The sequence below is a fragment of the Camelus ferus genome, chromosome 6 (genome assembly GCF_009834535.1).
Source record: "Camelus ferus isolate YT-003-E chromosome 6, BCGSAC_Cfer_1.0, whole genome shotgun sequence".
In the NCBI taxonomy this organism is placed as follows: Eukaryota; Metazoa; Chordata; class Mammalia; order Artiodactyla; family Camelidae; genus Camelus; species Camelus ferus.
The window spans coordinates 938,783-961,960 of NC_045701.1; the positions used below are offsets into that span (position 1 = coordinate 938,783).

Here is a 23,178-nt window from a genome sequence, read left to right on the forward strand (position 1 = left end):
TCTTAGTTACACACAAGCCTGGGGCCAGGCAAGGAAGGTGTCATCTACGCAAACCAGTTTCAACACCAGTGATATTACCGCTTGTCAACTCCTTTGCTAGATCCTTCTGCTACAGCTTTTTTCCTTTTTTAAAGTGTTTCTCAGATGGCTAACCCCAACCTCAGGCTATTATCAATGACAAGTTCCGTAAATTAAATTACTCAGTCACTGCCCACAGGGTCACACACCCTGCTTAATACAAAATATGAGAATCAGACAGTGAAACAGGACAACCTCCCATCTCCTTCTCATCAGTACGGCTGCAAATCTTTTATTTGAATGCCTGCACAATCACTCCACTCATATGGAATAGGTTTGTTTAGAAAAAATCCAAACAAAACACAACTCATGTTAACCTTATATAAACTGTTCTTTCTCTACATGGACTAAGATAATCAAAGGTTGACTACAGTCATAAAAATTAACACTTTCCAATTCAGATTGAATAAATTGTTTTATCACAAAAAGCAAAATGAAACTGAATTGAGGGTTCACATGCATACGCTGTGAACACAAATTCACCTAATCTTCACCTAAATATGTACAAAGCCGTAACCGACCACTACTTGAAGACCCTTACAAAACAAAAACTACAACTCCCCAGTTCCTAGAAAGCAGCTAATTTGTAGAAGGCAAAGCCTAATGGAAAACTCACAACAGCCAAAACGAATGCTGATTTAACAGCACCAAAATAACTCTGCTCAGAGTTAAGGTGACATTTTTGTCACAAGGCGCCTTAACTGTGCAAGGAGCAACACTTACCTTGGGGAAAGCTGGGGAAAGCGAGGAGGACCAACCGCAAGCCCAGCCTCTGTCCCCAGGAAAGCTGGAAGCATGAGAGGCACTACCAACCTCCACTCAACTCTGACTTTGGTCATGGCTTTTCCCACATTTTTTCATTGTAATAAACATAAACCAACACTTGTGGGTACAAGGGTCTTAAGTTTATAAAAGTGGACTAAAATGAATTTTAAAAAATGATTAAGAGTAATAAACTCAAAAACTAGACTTGCCTGGGTTCAAAAGTAGGCTTTGTCACATGCGGGCCAGGGGAGCCCAGGTGAGTAACCTCTCTGTGCTTCTGTTTCTCATCTGTAAAATGCAGGTAACAATACTTATATTGTTGGTTGTTAGGTGATTAAATAATCCATGGCTCAGAATGCATGCATGAATGAATGAATGTTAGCAATATTTTTATTCGTATTTTCCTTTATCTGCTTAAATACTTTTTTTTTTTTGTGGTGGTAGAGGGGGAGGTAATTAGGTTTTTGGGGTTTTTTTGTTAATGGAGGTACTGGAGATTGAACCCAGGACCTCATGCTTGCTAGGCACACGCTCTACCACTGAGCTATATACCCCGCCTCCTGCTTAGCTACTTATTTATACAGAATCCAACAACGTAATTGCTTGGAAAGCCATCATATTAAGTCCATACTTTGAGATAACACATTGCACAGGTCAGGAAACACCCCATATTTAATTAAAAGATAAACTCCAGGGGAGCCTATAGGTTCAATACCTAATCAGCTTAATTTCCTATGCTTGTATGTATTTACAGCTTCATTTCCTAGGCTTGTATGTATTTATACTGCGCCATGAAAAACAAAGAAATATTTATAATGAGGAGTACCTTCAGAATCCAAGAAAAGGCTATAGGGAATGATAATAAAGGCATTACCACGTTCAAATCTTTGGAAACTGGTTACATTACATATAGTTCATTTACACACATACTGTAGTCTCCAAATGTACTAAATGCTCACATGTCAACATCAGTGACACAGCAGGGCTGCTTTACTGCTGACATAAGAGTAACAATGTTTTGGCTAATACTCAAAACATCAGTCGGAAGTTAACCGACATGTATAAACTGGCCAACTTAAAAATAAACATTTCTCTCATCCAGTTTTAGATTTTAACTAGACAATTTGGTCTAAAAAGGAAAAATGTCAATATACACATCACAGATTTTTTAACAACAGCAAAAATTGGAAAAATAGCTTAAATGGGATGGTGTCATGAAGACTAATAGGATATATAACTCAAATATGCTATGGATAAACTATGTTTCCTAGTGGAAAAAATAAATTTAAGACTTCCCTATAGACAAGTGGGCTAAATCACTAAAAAAAAAAACCCAGAATCCTTGGCAGTCAATACCCAGGATTACATGATAAAAGAACATTAGCCAATCAGCTATGTAAAATGAAGGTCTAAATGCAGGCTCTTCTCATCTGTGTAATCTACTTAATCACGTATTTCTGAACCTATGTCAAATTTCTAAATTTATGATTGCTTACAATTGGAAGCATACTGCCTACAGAGTCTAGAAAGTTTTCAATTTCTTTTTCTTCTTTTTCAGTTTTATTAGGTAGAATTTTCACAGCTTGATTATTTCTCCAAACCTGCTTAGAGAACTGCTTGTTGTCTGCTGTTAAGGACATTAAATCTCTCCAATTTTTTAGAGTTTGTCAGGTCTTTTTGTTGACATATGACCTTCAAGATTTAGGCTGTAGAGCACTATGAGACAACTGGAGAATAGAATTACATAAATTTTATTACATTATAACTCTCACCTCTCAAAATCTAGGAGAGGAATCTGTCTCTTCAAAGTGCAGTATTTAAGTGCTTCTACTTTTCTTCTTTTTTTAAAAAAATGTTATCTGTACAAAGTATTCTCAGGTTCCCCAAATCCTAGAGATTTCAAAACCACAACAACCACAATTAAGATACACAGTTAACATTCTCCAAAGGTACTCTTAAGTGTACATGAAAAAAATACTCAATTCCAGGACTGAAAATAAGATGCTCTCTTCATGCAATGAAGGTTTATAAATAACAGTGGGGAAACAGTCCAAATAAATGCAGTACAGATTTCAGCCTGTGCCACTTGGTATGATTTCCCATCTCCCTGCTGCCGGGCTATTAACTTCTAAAGTAAATTCAAAGTGGGTTTTCCAAGCTAAAAGAGAGACTGAAGTAAATGCGCTACTACAAGGCACACAAAGGTGGATGTTTATTTGAGTTTGTGTTAGAAGAGTTACTAACGTACTTAATATTTAAGTAACATCATTTTGGAGCAAAGACCTAGGAGGAAATGCTCAGGCTGGAACTGGGGTTGGGGGTGTTAAGTCTTAATGGAATGAAACATGTGGTACATTTGAGACAGCATTAATAACCCCAACAGGGAGATCGTTCTCAAGGGAGAACGATCTGTAAATATTCTAGTGTTTTGTTTTATTTTTAGAAAAATAATGTGTTATCTGGGATCTGATTCAAAAGTCAGTAAAGGTAAGGCTGGCATAGGTAATAGGTGAAACAAAATTGGCCACCTGTTGATAAGTGTTGAAGCTGGGCGGTAAAAATACAGGGTTCAATTAATTATACTCTCTACTTCAGAGTGTGCTTAAATTTACCCTAATGAAAGGGATTTAAAACAACCATAAGACATCAGAGTTCCTTATTTCATCTTTTATTACTAGCAGACTGTCACATATTACTAGTAGATTGTCTTATTCATCAAATTAATTCTTCTGAGTACCAACAAAAAAGGGTTCTCCAGATTTTCCTCAGTTCCATCACCGAACAGGGATTCTGTTAGGAGAGGGAAGCCCTACGGAGAATTACGTACACACTATGATTAAGCAGTGGTGCTAAATAAACCCAAATCAATAAAACTTTGACACAAAGCTTAAGGTAAATTGAAAAAAGCAAGCTGGGTAGCAAAGCAAGAATAAGTATGTCACCCACCTTCCACAGTGGACACTTGAACAAGTCAGACAGACCCAGGGGCTTTTGTTGGACCGGCACACTAATAAAAAGAAAATACACAATATACCAATTGTATCATGTTATTTCCCAGTTTCTCCCCTAATCTGTAATATCACATCCTGTGGTTAAGTTATAAATTCCACGGCTGCTGAGGCGTGGTGAAATCACAAATCCCTGCTGTGTGAGTGCATTTACACAAAGTGGCTGCCGAATTAAAGTTAAACCAAAGAGAATTTAAGCTCATGTCCACAACAGCTGCTCATTTTAATTGTTGACTTAAATAGTTTCACCACAAGTTAAACACATACACACTTTTCTCCTCTATTACTTATTGCCTTTTACCACAGTCTCCAATAAGTTAATGACAGTCTTTTTTCCTCATTAAAAACATTTTAAAGTCTAATTTTTCAATCGCGTCTTTGCCATGCAGATCATATACGTCCACAAATAAATGACAACTCTTTAAGTTTCTTCAGCGAGAGGCATAACTTAAGGATACAATCAGAAGACTAAGCCCAGTTCTTCCCAAATTAATGTCTGAGTTGGATTAAATGTAATTCTAATACGACAACGGCATGTAGTTCTTGCTGAGGGTATAATCAGGACATTATTTTAGTTTTATTATAGAGATGGGGCAGCCAAGAAGGGGTATGGAAACTTTTAAAAATATTGATTGCAATTTCGCTTGCTGTTTACTCATTCGATTCCTTTTAACGAAAGCCCAATAAACACAACATTTTTTTAAAGGAAAGGGATATAAAAATCACCTGTAAAGCTTTTTCTAAACACACATGCTCTACTCAAGCAGGGACATCTACATTGAGGTTGGGACAGAAGGACAAAGGACATGTCTATTTTGAGAAAAACAACTTCCCAGGTTGTTAGTCCAATACTAACACTTGAGAACCACCAGTGGGCCTCCTACGGGCACGGGAGGGGCACCAAAGCACAATTACACACTCGGGACTATGACAAATCCACCGCCGGGCACACAGTATGTGCTCAATAAACAGTTGTTGAATGGAGGTTTAAATTTCTTAGTTTAAGATACCAAGCTCTTCCAAGATCTGATCTACACTATATTGGTCTTGCTTAATCATACATCTCATTATTAAGAAAAATTAGCCAAACCTGGAAATAAAGTGAATCAAGAACTGCAAGCACTTTCAGTGTGTGATGAAACACACTGTACAATAAACATCCCAAAGATTATTTAGTTAAAATACCATTGTTTGGCCTGCTGTTTACTACTGATTAGGACCCAAATTCCATAACGTTACAGGTAAACTTATATATTTTATTTGGTAGAGATAATTTCTGTCCAGCAGACTCCAAAGGTTATGGTTTTACTACCTGCAGGACGTTAACCAATTTTGTATCTAGTCTAGCAATTTATTTAGTCTAGCAATTTATTTCAACATTCGTTCTTCAGTGCCTGCATACACTTAATTTCTCAAATGCTCTTGGAATCAGCTTTACCATCCTGCTGGTTCCCTCATTAAGGAGACGAATAAATTTTTGACATACATTCATTCTATGCTAAGAGGGAGGAGAGGGCAAGGAAGACTAGGAGAGTGCAGTGATGCACTGCCCGTCTGGCCACAACAGGGCACTAACTATTTTTCAATAAGAAAGCTTTCAGTGGTAAGATTCCCCCTGCAGTTAGCCTGGGGCCTTGCCTTTCCCAGGTGCATTCACACATTTACATTAACTGATAGCAAGGGGGAGTGGAGGCCGCCTGCCCCCCCCCCCCACCCCAGAGTCAGGGTTGGGAGGTGGGGAGGACTGCTCAGTGGTACAGTGCATGCCAAGCATACCTGAGGTCCTGGGTTCAATCTCCAGTAACTCAATTAAAAAAAGAGAGAGAGAGAGAGAGAGAGATGGGGCCACCCTAAAGGCATTTTGAGATTTTCACTCAATTAGGTCCGATTTTATTGTATGTGTGTGTAAGCCACATGACAAAGGCTAACCAGACTGCCAAACTGCTACAATTATTTTAAGCAGATACAAAAGAAGACTATTGTGAAGGGAGACTGGTAGCTTTTTATTTGTACACCCCTGTGGTATTTTATTTCTATCAACAAGAATATGATGTTTTTATAGTTTGAAAACAAAGTCCCATGAAATTCATTTTTAAATGAAAAATAAATTAGAACGCAGCTTACTTGAAACAACAATTCATGATCTGAGATAATCTGGAGGGTTGAAAAACTACAAATATTATGTAGTTCTGTTCCTCCAGCAAATATTTTTCTTTCAAAAAATACTAAAAAAAAAAATTGTACTCAATCCAAAAGAAGTTTAATATTATCCTGAAATAATTATGTTATAATAATAGTAAGTTTAGGCCCAAGCTTTTAAATATCTGTTTTTATTTTTGTTTTGTTGTGTAATTATAGGAAGATTTTTTCCCCCTCCTTTAAATGAAGAAAAGAAAATCTAGAGCAAAATCACTGTTACTTTGGTGTTTCCTACCAAGTATTCCTTTCTCCCCCTTATGGTTGTAAATATACATGAAGCATACACAGTTTTGTGATCTGATTTTACAACCATTAGAACAGACTAAACCTAGTCTTATATCAATTATAACACAAAGTTGTATTAATTTTTTAATTTCTCAATTTCAAATTTTAAAAAAGGTACCCTAAGGCTGAGGGGAGGAAGGAATGGGGAGTAACTGCTTACTAGGTATGGGATTTATTTTGGGGTGATGAAAATATCTGGGAACAAGATAGAGGTGGTAGGTGTAGATGTATTAAATGCATTGAATCAAACCGTTCACCTTAAAATGGTTAATTTTATACTATGTGAATTGCATTTCAAATAAATAAATAGGCACTTAAGACACGGATGAGGAAAAAGAATAAAAGGAAATAAAATAGTACTGACTTTCTAAAACATTGGAAATAAGTGCGCCTTTTACCAAATCTCAAAAAAGACCTCACTTTCTGAGTTAAGAAACCCATTTTCTTCTATCATAAATATTTACAGTAAGAAAATTAAGACGATGTGTGTTAGGACAGCTGATTTTGGCTATTTAAATGACAGTACTCTCTGAGAGCTTAATACTTTCCCACCAGAAACATTTGAAGGCCAGGAAGCTATAGCAATGGGTATTATGGGGCATTCTGAAGCCATTTATTACACTGCTTTGGAGAATATTCACTCTGTATATACACACCTTATCCAGAGTTGTAGCTAAGAATAGAACAAAAAATACTGGCTTTAAACCCTCAATTTTTAAATTTATTTTTTTACTTTAAAATCTCAAAAAGCTAAGAATAGAACAGAGCATAGCATGAATAAAAGAATACTACAAATAATCTTAAAATCATTTATTTTAATTACCTTAGCGGGAAATACCTTTTTTTTTTTCCTTCATGAAATCTTTAAATTTTTATTTAATTTTCTAATTACTTCAGAACAAACTAATAAGAAAAATATGAAAGCCTGACTTTGGAGAGAAGAGCTGAGTGAGCTCAGGGCAGGTTTTGGTCTCACCTCCCCATGAACTTGGACCACTGCGCAAAAGGGCCACCGCTTCTATATGAGGCGCAGTAATAATCAGCCTTGTCCTCAGACCGGAGCCCAGAGGTGGTCAGGGAGGCTGTGTTGCCAGACTTGGAGCCAGAGGAAATATCTTATTATGAAAGGTAGTCTCAACTTATAGCAGACAAGTTTCAAATTTATCTGTAGAATGAACACATTTCCTATGGAAACTGCCTTAGAATTTTCCAGGCTCTTCTATAAAACACTACAAGAATCATAATATAACTGATATATTATATTGTGTGTGCATGTGTGTGCATATAATAAAACCATAGGCAATAAAATGTTTTTAAGTTATAAATATACTATCTATTCAGCAAAACATAAAAATATTAAACTGAAGCTTTTTATTGTCTTAATCTTAAATGCTGGTACATGAGAGAAAGAGGATAATAAGGATGGAACCTTGTAGAAGTTCAAAAAGGTAAGTCTGAAAACTTATATAAAGGCTCTTTTTATTATGCCTAATTACACTTCAAGGTGACGTCAAGGCCAGGAAGCCAGGCAGTGTATTTCTCCCAAGTTACATGTGGCCAAGGCAGGGTTCTGGATCTCATAAACAGTCTTGTCTTCTTTTGCTCAGATTATACAATGTCCTCAAAGTTACTCTCCTCCAGCCATCTCTCCCATATGCTTAGATTCTTCCAACCCCAGCTGGGTGTCTCCCTTCTCAGCCCCCGGGCCTCCTCGCAGCCTGGGAGGCCGGTACTGTCGAGCTCCCTCCTCTCCCCTCCTCCTGCTGCAGCCTCAGCCTCAGGAGCCTCCCCAGCCCTGCTCTCCTCCCCTCCTCGTCACAAGCCCTGCAAGTGGGCGGCAGCGCCCCTTGGGAGGGAGTGGAGAGTCTGATCCTCTCCTGAGCTAGGGCCATTCCCCACAAAGGAGAAGCGGGGAGAGAGGTGCAGGAGCCCAGCCTCCAAAACACGCTCACACTCATGTCCTTTTCCTAAAGCCCCCCGCCCCCGCCCAAAGCTTTAACTCTCCCGGAAACCTGGGGGTGAGAACTGACAGGGCACAGAGGCAGAGGGAAGGCAACCAAGTGATCTACATTCCAGAGAACAGCAGTCTGCTCCTTCATCAAGAGATAGAGAAGGGCAGAAAACCAGGGAGCTCCGTGCTTAAAGCGGCCTATTTACGCACGAACGTTTTTGAGTGGTGTTCACAAGACGAAGTGGCACCCTCACTGAGTGTGACGTTCCCCCCACATAACCACTGGTCTTCAATATCCTTAGTATTCACTACACAGAACCAAATAATACAGAATACATGTGATAGTCAAAGCCCATCAACAATTCTCCTGAAATTCTAAATTTTTTTCTTATAAAACATCATGCACTAGTGCTTATGACACAACTTAGTCACTGTCTCTACACAAAAACAGTTCAAGCACACAGCACTGACAGGCAAGCCACTTATAATGCATCCATTATTCAACAGCTGCTTCAACTGGTAGAGAGGCTCCTGAGCTTCTTAAAGATGTAGAAAGGGAGGATCTGATGACCAGGATGCCAGTCCTGGGCCCACCATTACTAGCGATACAACAGAGAACTTCACTACTATTCTGGGTCAATTTCTTCACCATAAAATGAGGACTAAGTAATTAGCAGGTCCCCTCTAATTATATAATTATTCAAAGAAGATAAAGCAAAAAGTAGATTAAATAATCACATCATTCCCCTACAGATATAATTCCTCCAACTCCACTCTCCTCCTAATTTTCTTTAAAGGCTTAGCAAAAAGATTAATTGCTAATGCAGTATAATCTAAAGGCAAACACATCCCCATCTCATTGCCCATCAGTAACAGCAACTCACTGCAACAGCGAGGGTGGGAAGCGTGTGGAATCGCTGTACAAAACCAGTACAGACATGCTGTCACAGCAGTAAAGCTCAGAACACTACCCCACCCGCAACTCAGAGGATGTTTTAAAGTGCAACACTCGAAAAGATCAGCAACTCTTAAGAAAACATCCGTAACATGAGTTTTTTTTTAAAGGTTAGTATTTATCTCTTACATACTATGTGCCAACCGCCACTACACACCGTTGTAACTATTACTTCATTTAACTCTCTACAACCCAAGGAAGTGCGTACTATTATTTGGTCTGTTTTATAGGTAAGGAAGCTGAGGCACAGGGGTTATATGCCTTGCTAATAAATTAGTAAGTGACGGAACTGGGACTCAAACTTGGTGTCTGAAGGTATAGACTGCAGCAAAGCAGTAAGTCCAGAAAGTTGTCATTTTGCTTTAAAAAGATTCCACACTATGTGCTTCTGTGTATATATTATATACCTGTATATAAAATGTTTAAAGTCTAGGAGGGTGTATAGTAACTGCTAACAGTCACGTAAAAAAGAATGGGACGGGGGATTAGAGCCACACGGACCTACTTTCAACTATACTGTTTGAATTTTTTCAAAAAGCATTACTTCTTCTATAGTAAAAAGTTGTTTTAAATGTCTTAAATTTAAAGATACTGGTATTAAAATGTTGTCCTAATGAAATAAACTTATTCTAAATTATTAAATATGTGGTAAGATCCACCAAAATCCAAGATTACAGCTCTACAGGTTTGTAAAAACATGATCAATGAAAAAATGTTTGCAGCAGTTATTCAAAATTCTTTCTCTTTCTCTCTCTCCATAAAAGCATCAGTAGTAAAACGGTTATTCCTCTTGAAACTGGAGGACAGGGCAGAATTAGCATAAAAATTCTATAAATATTCCAGTACATATGTAAGTAGAAACATATTCCAGGAGTAACCCAGCTTACCCTCCAACTGACATATTTTTAAATGTTTGGAAAAAGGTATATAATCTTTATACCATGGATGCTCTTTGAATTGTATGTTCACAAGCCTATTCTATGCTGAAAGTCCTGAAGTCTCTGCTGTCTTCAACTTGAATCTTCTGAAATCACAGGGGGAAAGAGTGGTAACGTCACATAGAGAGAGCAGGGACTCGGCCATAACGTAGTCCAGGGAAGCCAGCTACACTGAGCAATGCCAGAGGTGCCACAGCAGCCTGAGGGCAGCCAGAACCACTGCCTGTCGCTCAATCACCCAAACCCAAGGCTGCTCGTTCTGGGAGTGGGTGCTGGGTTCCCTGGATCAGGGAACAGGAGAGCTCCCATACAGAGCAACAGGAGGTGCCCAGGGCCCAGGAAGGGAGCCAAGGCAGGGCTGGGAGACTGAGCATGAGCCCCACACCCACAGAGGTCAGAAGCAGCCGGCTGGGACTCACAAAGATCACAGAGCCCAGCGTCCGGGGCCAAGGCAGGAAGGCAGTGGTGAAATAAAGCTTATCTTGTAGGAAAGGCAATCTTCTCCACCTTCCTCCTCTGGCAGTTTTCTCTTGCCTCGGTCCCATTCTTATTCAAGGTGACCAATGTTAATCTCTCCTGAATCATTAGATGAGTAAATTGTTTTCTGGTAAAGTCACAGTTCAGGATTTCTCATAGCCATTCTCCCCTCTCTGTTTAAAGGCCCTACTACAGATTAAAGATGATCTCAAAGTCCTTGACATGCCTCCCATCAGAGGCTCATCTGCGTTCTCTTCCAAGCAACCTGGGCAGGCTCTGTCAGTGCCCTGACCAACTGAGTATGGCTGAAGGGACTGCGTGTCAGTTTGCAGGTCTAGGTTTTCAGAAAATGATGGCTTCCTCTTTCTACTGCTTGCAATGCTTGCTCTTGGGAAAGCCAGCCACCATGTGAGATGCCTAATCACCCTGAGACCAACATCCTATGAGAAACCAAATGACACAGAGAGACCTTGCAAAATATGATACCACAGAGGCTGGGGAGGGGAGGGGTAGGTGGGAAAGGGAGAGGGGCAGAAATGGAGACCAGGACACAGGGGCACAAGACATGTGACTTGAGAAGCCATCCTGGAAGTGGATGCTCCAGCCTCAGGTTCTCCGGCCGATACCACACCAGCCAAGTTCCTCCTGAACTCCTGACCCATCCTAAGATCATAAGCAAAATAAAATGGTTGCTGTAAGTCACTAAGATGTAGGACAGTTTGTTACGCAGCAAGAGATAACAGGACACCTGGAGAAGGAGGAGCATCAGCGATAGAGCTTCCACCGTTCACCTCTGCCGAACAACTCGCTGGAATGACTGACGCTGCTGTTTAGTAGAAGTGAGGATGAGAGCCTTCAAGAGGTTCTACCCCACAGGAATCAAAACTGAAGACTAGACTATCCTCTCTGCAACAGAGGTAACGAGAGTAAAGCATGGCAGCGCATCATCACTAAGCTGCCACCATCCTTTGAAACGGTTCTTTCTTTATCCCACCAATATTTTAAACCCAGATTTTAATACCATATGACAACCCAATTCTTTCTTGAGCAAAACCACACTCCTAATGTTGCCCTACATTGTAAAAACAACCTTCAAAAATCTCAAAGACACTATTCCCAAATTCTTGATAAAGATTCTTTTAAAAGTGTCATTGGCACTTGCAGGAATTCCTTTTCTCTTCATTTAAAGCTCCAGAGCCTTGTCCTTCATTCCTTTTGCCTCTCTGGTTTATGCTCTTTAAGAAGCACTCCGGGAAGCCTCACATTTATTGAAGGTTAGATTTGAAAAACTGACTGTAGATAATTCTGAGTTGAGAACACCCTACTCCATCTCTGTTTCCAGTTCTCTCTTTACTACGAGCCCTGACGTGGTCCTCAGCCAGCCTGGCTTGACCCCCATCACACCCTATCAGCAATGTCTGATCCCAGGCCTCTGTAGCCGGCTCAGAGCCCACATCCTAAACAGACTCCCAGGATTTCTGAGGAAGTACTTACACTTTTAAGGTTCTCAGAAAAATGGTGCATAGCTAGCCCCGAAGGAGGAAGCAGGAGATGGGCACGGTGACCAGAACTATGCTCCACGCCATTTTGGTTGAAGTACACCGAGGACTTGATCCCTGCCCTTGGCCCCTAACCCTGCCAAAAGAACTCCTTCCTTCTTTAATACAAAAATGTACCAAACTGACTTGGTTACCCTACTAGGGATGTAACTGTTACTCTGCGGACTCAAAAGGAACACGTCAGAGATCATGTGGCATAATGAAGCAAGCACGGGCTCCAGAACCAACAGTCTGAGGCTCACCTGCTGGCTGCGCCAGTCTCTTACTCTACGGCCTTAAGGAGGTGGTTCCAGAGCCTGCTTCCTCATCTGTCAACAGAGGACAGACACCACCTCTGCCTCGCACGGCTACGGTAAGGGACTCATGAGACAAGCGGTATTGAGTACACGACAAGAGGCCTAGCGAACAGAAAGCACCCAGTGCCGCTCAGTTCCCTTCCCTAAACATAAAGAGGAGTAAAACGGCTGCCAGGGGTTAACTCTGGTGACTGTGATTCTATACAAAGCAGTTAACATATGTCCACATATACCATGACTACTAATTCTCAGAACTTTTCCCCTGAGTTTCCACTCATTAAAAGGACCTGCAGCTGACGATTCCTTTTCAGAGAAACATTCCAAATATCTACGCCAAAGTCAGCAAAAATCCCTCAGAAACTCCTCTTTTATCTGACCTTAAATTAAATTATATTTAAAACATCAAATGAATGAGATAAAATAGTCTATTTTAATAAGCTTATTTCAAAATTGGTAACAACTATAATAATTACCTTAATGTCAGAATCATTAAATTTTATATATTTTAAGTAAAATAAATACTTCAGAAGCACATTTTGAGAGATGCACAAGGAGGTTTAGACAACTTAATGAGATACTACTCAGATAAAACATGTAAGTAGAGAAGCAACTTAGGTGTCAAAACTATACTGAAATACACCAGAGAGGTATTCAGAACAGAGATTAAATCATGGCGCACCAATCTAAAAAATCAAAATATACCTTGGGTGTTCCAACATCCATATAGCAGGGTTTCAGGCCAAGTCATTAAAAAAAATTTTTCTTTCAATTTGTAACTTTTGTTTTAGCAAAGAAGTAAACAGAAATGATCTCAAATCACACCAGATTTAAGATATGGTGATCAGCTTATTTTTACAGATTTAGGTTTAACCTTCTACTCTAAATAAGTCAATTCTTCTCTAAGAGGCACTGTCCTTGGCTCTTAGAGGTTAATTTGAGATTGCTCTAGCCTACTTTCCTAACCTTTTCCATGTCAGGACATGCATGAAAAATGGTAACATCTGAATAGAGCACGTGCATAAATTGCGGTGTCATCTCGGGGCCAGAAGTGACCTGCTTGGAGGCTCCAGGCAACCCTAGGTTGAGGGGATCATTATCTCAACATATACAATAATCCTTTCATGGCCCTTCTGAAGGGAAGCTGTGTTGGCCTGGTTATCCGGCAACGCAGGAGGAGGTCCCCCACCACCACCTCAATGCCCATTTGCTGGGACAAAAGACTGGGAGTCTTTTGCTGGAGAGCCAGCAGCATTATCTAGGAATCCAAGATGCGCCCCTGCGTTTATGCTACTCACTAATGTGCTCAGACCTACCAGAGAAAATGGACGCCCAAACCCTTGTTTCTACCCTATGTGTAACTGTCTTATCCAACTGCCATTCTATAACCCCAGGGAGCAGCCAGTTAACAGCAGGACAGGAAGGAACCCAACACGAATTAAATTAAAAGAGAAAAGCACTAGAAACAGCTGGGTCTGAGTACTCGGTGGTAAAAAGCACTGATCAGCATGTAAAAGGAATAGCCAGTTGCTTAAAATGAACCGGGATCTAGACTAACAACGCTTCCGAGGCCACTTCCAGCTCTCGAATTTCAAGGTTTCCCAGACAGAAATCAAAGTACAATAAATTATTCCACGTCCACAGCCTTAAATACATTTGTAAGATCACAGTAGGTGGGAAGATAGGAGCTGGCAGACAAATAGTTTGAAGTATTATTATAAAATCACTAACTTATTACTGCTCAATTAAAAAGTTAAACTTTTCTTCTTCCCTGATGATACCTAATAATACAAATATATGTCTGTGTGAGGCTATTAGCTGCAGCATTGTCTGCAACTGTAAAATCCTGGGAACAACCTAAATGCCCAAACATAGGAGAATGTTTGAATTCACTGTGACATCACAAATGGAGTACTATGAAGCTGTTAAAAATAATAAGGAAAATTACTACAAACATGGAGTGATAAACAGAATATACTATTAAATGAAAGAAAAAAATTTCAAAAGAATATACTTAGTTTGCTACCTTTTGTGAGAAAAAATAAGAAAATACTCATGTACTTTTTTTTTTAATAAAAAGAAACACAGGAAGGGTAGATCAAAGTAATTGATTGTCTACAGGGATGGGTAGCAATGAGAGGAAGGATCAGGTGGTGACACTTTTTGGTATAATAGTTTATCGTTTTAACTCTGAGGACCATACTCATGTTTTATACACATAAAGTAAAATCAGCAAGGATGAGGTGGGAGAAAAATCTAAAATGGAAATCAAACACAAACAAATGAAGCTAACTGCATGTCAAGTAAATAAGTGTATTAAAAGAGGGAAGGAAACTAACCCAAATAACTTTTGAACGTAATACTTTATACACTGTCAGTATACAGACAAAAAGAACTATAAACAAATATTGATCTCTAGTTATAAGGTATGGGTTAGCAGCTCGGACCTGATTTCTCTGCTTATGGAACTGAGCGAACAAGTACGAACGCTGAGGATAATGGGAACCAGATTCTCACTGATGGGGACAGAAAGAGCAAGACTAGACCTGTAGGGCTGAACTGGAGTTCAGGTATCAGTATGAACTCATGGTCTCACACACACACACACACACACACAAAGAGATACAGACATGTCTGTTTATTTATGTTTCTTAGCTCCTATTTGCTGAGAAATCTTACTTTATAAATCTTACTCCCCACTAGAAGGAAGGAGGGCTACTTGGAGAAATGACTGATTTCAGGACTAGGGCAGGCCACGCCTGGGGCGTCTGGCTGTGCCAGGAAGAACGGCCTCCAAGAACAATGGGGGCATCTCAAAATTATGGCTTAAAGGGGCTCCCACTAGGCAAATCTAAAACAATTTGAGCCTCAAAATAAGTAACAGAGTATCACAGAATAAAATAAAAATCTATGAGTCCGTGTTAATAAAATAAATGAATAAATAAATGGGAGAGAAAGGAAAGCTCTTCCCTATATATATTTAGGAGAAATAAGAGATAGAAAATCTACATCTTGCAATCATCCTAGTAATAACTAATTCAGTTAAGAATCATCAATGGATGCTAAATTACTGGGTGCAAGTCTGACGAGGAACAAGACATCCATAAAATTATAAAGCATCTCCTACAAGTTACTTATTAATAATAAAGGGGAAAAGAGTAAATTTACAGTGGAATAACCTTGCAAATACTACCTTAATAAAATAATAGAAGTTAACATCACCGGAATGAGACAAACAACCTCACATGCCTCTTGACATGATGCCCTGAGAAGACACATTACTTCTGCAGTACTCCCACCAAAACTATGCATAACTTCAACCTAATCATAAGGAAACATCAGGAAAACTCGAATTGAAGTACATTCTATGAAATAATTGGCCTGTATTCTTCAAAAATAAGATGTGAAAGACAAAGAAAGGATAAGGAACTATTCCAGATTAAAGGAGACTAAAGATTGATCTCAACTAAATGAAAAGCATGATCCTGGATTAGATCTGTGGGAGGTGGGGGGGGGGGACAAAAAAGGGGAAATAGCTATAAAGGACATTACTGGAACAATTGGAGAACTCTGAGTATGGAATGTGCATTAGATAATACTATTGTACTAGTTATTAAATGTCCTTGTTTTGACCAATATCCTGTACTTACTGAAGAGAAAGTCTTTGTTCTTGGCGGGGGGCGGGGTACCTAAACTATTTATGGATGAAGGTGCATTAGGTCTGCAAATTACTAGGCAGTGGGGAGGGGGGCAGGGGCTGGGGGGGCAGGAAGAGGGTGGATAAAAAGAAGATGCACACGTAACATAAGTGTGGGAAAATGTTGACAACTGGATGGGAGTTCTCTGTACTGTTCTTAATGTTTCTTTAAGTACCAAATTGTATCAAAATAAAAAGGTTTTTTGAGGTTAAAGAAATTTTATTCTTTACTTCCAATTAAGAACATGTTTTTCTTTTCATTATAAAACACAAGAGAAAAGGTTAAATTACCATCGTGCAGAGCCAAAGAGTACTATAAACCTGACATTAACTTCCCTTTATTGATGGATGATGAACTAATCCAGTAAAAATAGTACAACATATTGACTGCAGTAGTCCAAGTGGCTTTACAACTATGTTTGTTTTACATACCCAGCATCTGGCTTGTGATCTGGCTTCCCAAGCAGAGTCAAACCCTTGGGCTTATCTGCTCTCTCTGCTGACTCTGGTAATAGCAACAATACTTTGCTCTGTTCATTGGGGAAGGTAAATCTGAGTTTGAACTTTTACTCAAATATGGTACTGCAAAATTTCAGTTTGAGTGATTTAACTCTCTGGAGGGTAACTAATCAGATCCATTTCTCAGCACTTTGCCCTAAAAACCAGATTAAAAATATTTCATTTAAAAATAGACACCAAATTAAGTATGGCAGACCAACTTCTTGCTTCCCTCTCTTCTCCATCCTAATTTCCCACTAAACCGGACAATAAAGAAATTAAGTTGATATTAACTCCCAAAGATAAAGAGAACATGTGAGGCCAGCAAAGCAGATAAAAGATTTCAACACATTTTTGAGAGTCAGGAAGAAGTCAGAGGAGCAGTAACAACCTAAGCAGCGTGAAGGAAGCTACAACCTAAGTGCTGGCAGAGGAAAGTGTAGACAGGAGGGGGCTCTGGGCTCAGGGACACTGAGCACAGCAGACAGCAAAGGTACGGATGGGACTGAACACAAGGGGGTCCAAGGGCTGTGATGAACGACTGATTCACAGAACTTCCTACGTCCTGATGTCAGAACATCAGTGGCCAAGTGTACAGCCACCAGATGGAAAACTGAAAAACAAAATGCTGCAAAAAAAACCCAAAAAAACTCCACAAAGATGTCTTCCTCCATTGAAGAAGGCAGCCTGCTCCCCAACCTCACAGTGAAGCCCACTGCAGACAAGCCTCACTCTTACAGACAAACTTACAGAGCTTTTCAGTGCCTCACTCTTCTATGAAAAGATAGACAAAGATGAAACAAGACCCTCGAAGAAAACATCTCATCTGAGAGAATCATTTTGAAAAGAAACAGAGGAACCCAGAGGAAACAGAAACAATGCAGGGAGCACAGAAAAGCTTCAAAACAAACTCTAAAACCCAGAAGTAATAAGAAAAGATATAGCAAAGCAACAGGAACAGAAAGGATGAAAAAGCAATGGTCAGAAAATGAGAAAAAGCCCTTAAATTAAGAATATTATTGTCAAAATTCAATAGAAAGAGTGGAAGGGGAAAAAAAAAGTAAGTAGCTCAGGAACTCGAACGAAAAGGCAAAGAAATAAAAAGATAAGAAAATTACAGGTTCCACCCAGGGCGCTCAACATTCAATTAACAGGAGTTGCACAAAGAGAATGGCAGCAATGAGGAGATATAAGCATGGGAGGACGAGTGTACTCTCCAATGTGCAGGCTGAAAAGTCCCCTGAGCACCCATGGCAACAAGAGGAAAACTAACCACGTGAAGACACGTCATTCTGAAGTTCCAGAGCACCGAGGCTGGAGGGAAGAGCCTGAAAGTTTCCAGGAAAAAAAAGTAAAAGGACCCACATGAAGGAACGGTAATCAGGAGGGCATCAGGCTTCTCAACAGAAGCACTGGAAGCCTAAAAACAAAGGAACACTGCTCTCAAAATTCTAAAAGAAAATCTTTCAAACTAATAGTCTACAGTCAGTCCAGCAATCAAGTATTAAAGGTAAAATCAAAGTGTCAGACTTGCATGGGGTCAAAAATCTGCCTCCCCTGAGAAGGGAGCTAAATGATGTACTCTAGCAAAATGGTCTAATAAACCAAGGAAAGTACACACCTGGGATCCAGGAAATGGGAGATCCAATACAAGAGGACAGCAAGGGAATCACAGGATAAAAACTGCCCAACCGGCCCAGAGAAGACTCAGCTCAGATGGGAGTGAGAGAGCTCCGGGAAGGAGGTGTTCGGAAAAAAAAAAAAAAAAAAAAAAACTAACAGATTATGTGTTTAAAGTACTTGGAAAATAATACTCATAGACATTTCACAGATTTATAGGTTGTATTTGGGAGAAAATGTATAAAAGGCAAAGTAAGCAATTTTTTTAAAAGGCAGTTATTAACTCAAGGAAAAATAAGATGCCAGACAAGAAAAAGAGCAATCACCATTTTAATCAAAAATTGTAATCTAATTATACAGAGAAATGGAGAGTAGGGCAGAGGGGAGGGTAACGCAAACACTAATGTCCTCATTTACCATAGCAAGATGTCAAGAGATGATACCTAAAATGGATAAATTAAGAAATAACAGTATATTACTTAGATGCATGTAGGTAAATATGAGAGAGAAAACTAAATCGAGCTGAAAGCGGTTGTCTGTGGACAGGAGGACTGGCGGTGGCGGAGAAGCAGACTGCTGTTCTATTTTAAATCTTCTGATACTATGACTTAACTGTAAATATATATCACCTTTTAAAAACATGAATTATTCTTTAAAAAGTGATGTAACAGTCGTATCAATTAATGAAGTTGCCCAAACCATTTTTTCATCTTAAAAAAAATGCCTAAACTCTATTATATGAAATAAAAATTACAATAGCAGTTTACCATCTGGGGCCAGGCACCTACTGAATTCCCTGAACACTACAAGGCTAATTTGCAGAGCTAACGATATGTTTCCTCTGCTAAAGAATGTCATTTCAAAGCTGGTCAAAATTTGTCATCTGTGTATTAACAGATCCAGATGCCTACAGAGCCAGAAAAGAGAAGGCGTCTTCTCCTGCTGACTTCCTACACAGAGGCAAATTCTGACCCATTAAGACTGGTCCCCTCACTGGCTCAAGCATTCTATTCTACTTCGAAATGGATTTTTGAGATCAGTTTTCAACATCAAATGAAAATAAAATATAGAAAGAATGTATGTGAAACTACATAGTCTCAAAAACTGTAAAGCACTAGACACACTTGTAATCATTCATTCTATCACAAACTCAGACCTGTTCACATCCACTTTGGTGAAAACCACCTAATGAAGCTAGCATGCTTTATCTGTTCTGCAGTCTTCTGCTAAATGCTGGAACTGTGCCCCGAACTCCAAATGAGAGGAAAGGGTAGTGGGGACAAGGATTAAAACCACTGAAGTCAAAGCAGACGACTAGTCAGAGTCAAATGGGCCACTCTGGCCTTTAAACGACCAGATACAAATTAACTGCATAAAAATTACCAGGAGTTGATATTGTTTCAAAAAGAACTCTCCCTAGGAAGCTGATGATACAGAGAATGAACACAAGAGCCATGAATCACTCAAGAAAAATTCTGGCATCTAATATTCCCATCTATTTAATATAGCAAGATCTGATGCAATTCCACGCTCTTGCCAACAACCTGAGTAAGCGAATCCATCGTTAAACAACAGGATTTTCAAAAGAAATGATCAAGCCATAAATGTAAACACCATACAACTATTATTTCAAAACAACAGCAAGTGTATGCAATATAAGAAAAGATGCATATATATATTTTAGAGGAAGCACCACCTTCCATAAATAAATAAACCAATTAAGAGGGTTAGGGAGCTCTTATTATCAAAGACTTCACTTAGAGTGCAGGTCTAGTATCTGCAGTGCACAGTTCTCTTCCCAGTTTTTGTGGTTATATAATAAAGGTTGCACTAAAGCACAAAGTGGCGGTGGAGGGGGCAGGGAATCACCACACTGGACTTACAGGTGTGCTGGGAAGCTATTCTTTTAAAATCAATGGGACTTTTTATGAAGATATGGAAAGAAAAAACATAAACTGAACACATGTTTATACTCTGCTTAAAGGGCTAGAAACCCAATATAACAGAAAATAGGCACCTGTAATCTCCAATCACTGTTCTAATTATTTAACAAAAACCAAGAGTTGGAAAATTTTTTTTACAACCAATAAGTACAATGTTTAAATCTGATCCACACTTCCCCCAAAATATCTATTAATTATTCAATAAAAAAATACACAAAAGCCTGAAAAAAATTCTTAAATGAGATTCTTAAACTATACACAAACAAAACACTTGAAATAACTGAAATGAAATTGGTGGCAGTTAAATTAAATTGAATTAAATTCTCACAGCATGAATTTGAGCTCTGGTAGCTGCTTCACACACCTAAGGTAAAGCCTGACTCCTTAGTTGTAGAGAACAATTTCTCCAATCAACATTTCCATTCACATTTAACATTTCCCCAATCCACATTTGCATCCATCTCACAATTAACATTCAAGTAAATTCAGATGGAAACTAGAGTTAATCTCAATTTTACTGGGTGACACTAAAATAAAAAAAAAAAATCAATCAACGATTTAAGTGTCAGCCCCAGATTATCTGAGTTAAGTTGTTTTTTAAAATATTTATATGAGAATATTTCTCCAACATATTGTCTATCATTATCCTAGGGAACCAATCTGTGGCAAAAAAAAAAAAAAAAAAATTGCTCCCTAGAATTTCAGCATGATCTTCACAAACTTTGACCAGAATCTTACCATCCCAACATTGTGCAACAAATGTTCAAAACAAGGAATGAACAATAATCTATTATTTAAAAAAGAATATCTGAGCATGTTCAGTAAGAACAAAGATTTAAAGAAGCTAAAACAAGTGCACTATCACAGTCAGTTACATTAAACCTGCAGGGGCATGACAGCTAATCACCAGCCTGCTCATCCTGGTGATGAGAGACAGTACAAGAACAGTCCATAAAGGTCTTCAAGGCGGGTCAAGGGTAAGTAGGCAAGCAGATTTCACAACTCAGGGGATGCTACTGGTATCCAGTGGGCAGACTCCAGGGATGCTGCTAAACATCTCGCAGTGCACAAAAGAATCCACTCCCTCCATCCAAAAAAGAATTACCTGGACCAAAATATCAAACATGGTGAGGGTGACAAACCCTGGGCTAACCTTACCTGGACTCCTGATGCTGTTACACAAGTTGAGGGTGAGGTCATCCAGGATCCTGGAGAGGGACGCAAAATCTGCCAGCTTGCATGCGTGGGGATCATCGGAATCTGCTGCAGTCATCTTTTAACTTAGCTTCGTCAGCATTTTTAATACCTTGGAAAAATGGATGCATACAAATTAAAAAACAAGTCTCAGAAAAAAATCAATGGAATAAAGCTACTATTTCAGGGGCTACCCCTATGTATTCAATATCAACTAGATATGATGTTCCTCAATAGTAAGATGACTACATATCTCTAGTTATAAAATAGACACAAAAAATAATATTAACCAAAGCCTATTTTGTTTAGATTCTCCTAAATGCTTCTAGCACCAATTCCCCACCAAAAAGTGTCTCTTCGGTGTTTTTTCTGTAAATTAAAAATAACGGATATCAAAAACAGTCACAGCGCTGTGGAAAGTCAAACCGAAATTTTCCTGAAGCCTATTTGTCCTCTTGGCCCATTACTCTCTTCCAGGAAGCCAGAGTTTCGGATCATTACAAGGAGAAAAGAAGGAAATGAATTAACGTCCTGGCACAGCATTTTGATACATTATGTAATAGGGAAAATGTGTCTGCTTGTTTGTCTATGCTTCAGAAAACGGTATTAACTTCAAAACTATCCTCAGCACACTTGTACGCCCGGGGGCACAGCCAGTCTCTTCAGTGCTCACCAACAGCAAACAGCTCCACGCCTTCATCCTTGAGTTGCTCTGACGGGGCCTCAACATCATCAGTGATGAGAACACCAATTTTTCAAGCTCGAGGCCTCATGCCAGCTTGGGTCTTGAAGCTCTGTTGGCGAATGCAGTTCAAAGCCATGTCTAGTGGGATTTTTAAAAGAGAAGGCCGTCACATAGTTATTCAGCCACAAGCTCTGACCACAAGCAAGAGCTCCAAGCGCGCCAGACACTTTTACTCACCTGTGAGGGTCCTGCCTCCTTTGTGAGGTAAATTCGCCACAGCCTGCAACAAGCTCGTCTCGTCTCCATAAGCATTTAAGTGCCCCTGTAATAGTAAGGTGAATTCAAAATATCTAAGGGATATACACAGGAATCATTACAAACAAAACAGTTCAAAATATGTATTTATAAAAATGGTTAAGTCAGAAAGCGTAAGCTATCACGACAGAGCGCTGCCCAAGTGGAAGTATAAAGGGTATTCCCAATTCAGAAGATTAGATTAGAATGAGGACACTAATAGGTAGAATCATTTTAGCAGGAACTAGATAGGTAAAAATCATGTGCTATTTAGGCATCCTATCTAACCATTATAATGTAATTCATTACAGAATCAGTTTCAGACATTTACAAAGGAAGCAGATGTATTAAAATCGCCCTTTAAAACATTACACACTTTCCCCCAAAATTATCATTTTGTACCTGTCGTGCCTGATCCTTACCTAAGCTTCCCCTCTCCTGTCTTGTAATCTGGGAGAACTGTGATGTGTGTGGTCTGGGGCTGAAGCCGCTTTAACCCAGTGGAGGTGACTGTGGGTGGCACTTTGGCCACCAGATGTCTCCTGCCCCCACGGGGGTGATACACAACACGGTAGCTGACGACGTTCCCAGGTGCTGGTTTCCAGGTGACTCTCGTGTTTTGTTTCTTCATCCACCTTCAAGGTTTATCAAATCTTCCAACACTGTGAGATAAAAGGAAGATGACAATGTCACACCAGGTGAAAGAGTTTATGCCCGCCCCCCTCATTTATGTGAAAAG

At 39.4% G+C, this 23,178-nt stretch overlaps 1 protein-coding gene and 1 long non-coding RNA gene across 2 annotated transcripts in view; one reads left to right on the forward strand and one right to left on the reverse strand.

Moving 5' to 3' along the window:
• Positions 1–23,178, reverse strand: part of LOC106728633 (putative POM121-like protein 1) — a 265,938-nt gene that overhangs the window by 151,758 nt on the left and 91,002 nt on the right. The window contains exons 5-10 of the mRNA XM_032480882.1: positions 22,862–23,101; positions 22,383–22,467; positions 22,134–22,283; positions 21,425–21,572; positions 3,790–3,850; positions 2,616–2,733 (exon numbers count right to left, since the gene is read on the reverse strand). The gene's annotated coding sequence lies outside the window, so the exon portion shown is untranslated. The remainder of the gene's footprint in view (positions 1–2,615; positions 2,734–3,789; positions 3,851–21,424; positions 21,573–22,133; positions 22,284–22,382; positions 22,468–22,861; positions 23,102–23,178) is intronic.
• Positions 15,069–23,178, forward strand: part of LOC116664050 — a 17,156-nt gene continuing 9,046 nt past the window's right edge. Inside the window, exon 1 of the long non-coding RNA XR_004320346.1 lies at positions 15,069–15,078. This is a non-coding gene — a long non-coding RNA (uncharacterized LOC116664050). The remainder of the gene's footprint in view (positions 15,079–23,178) is intronic.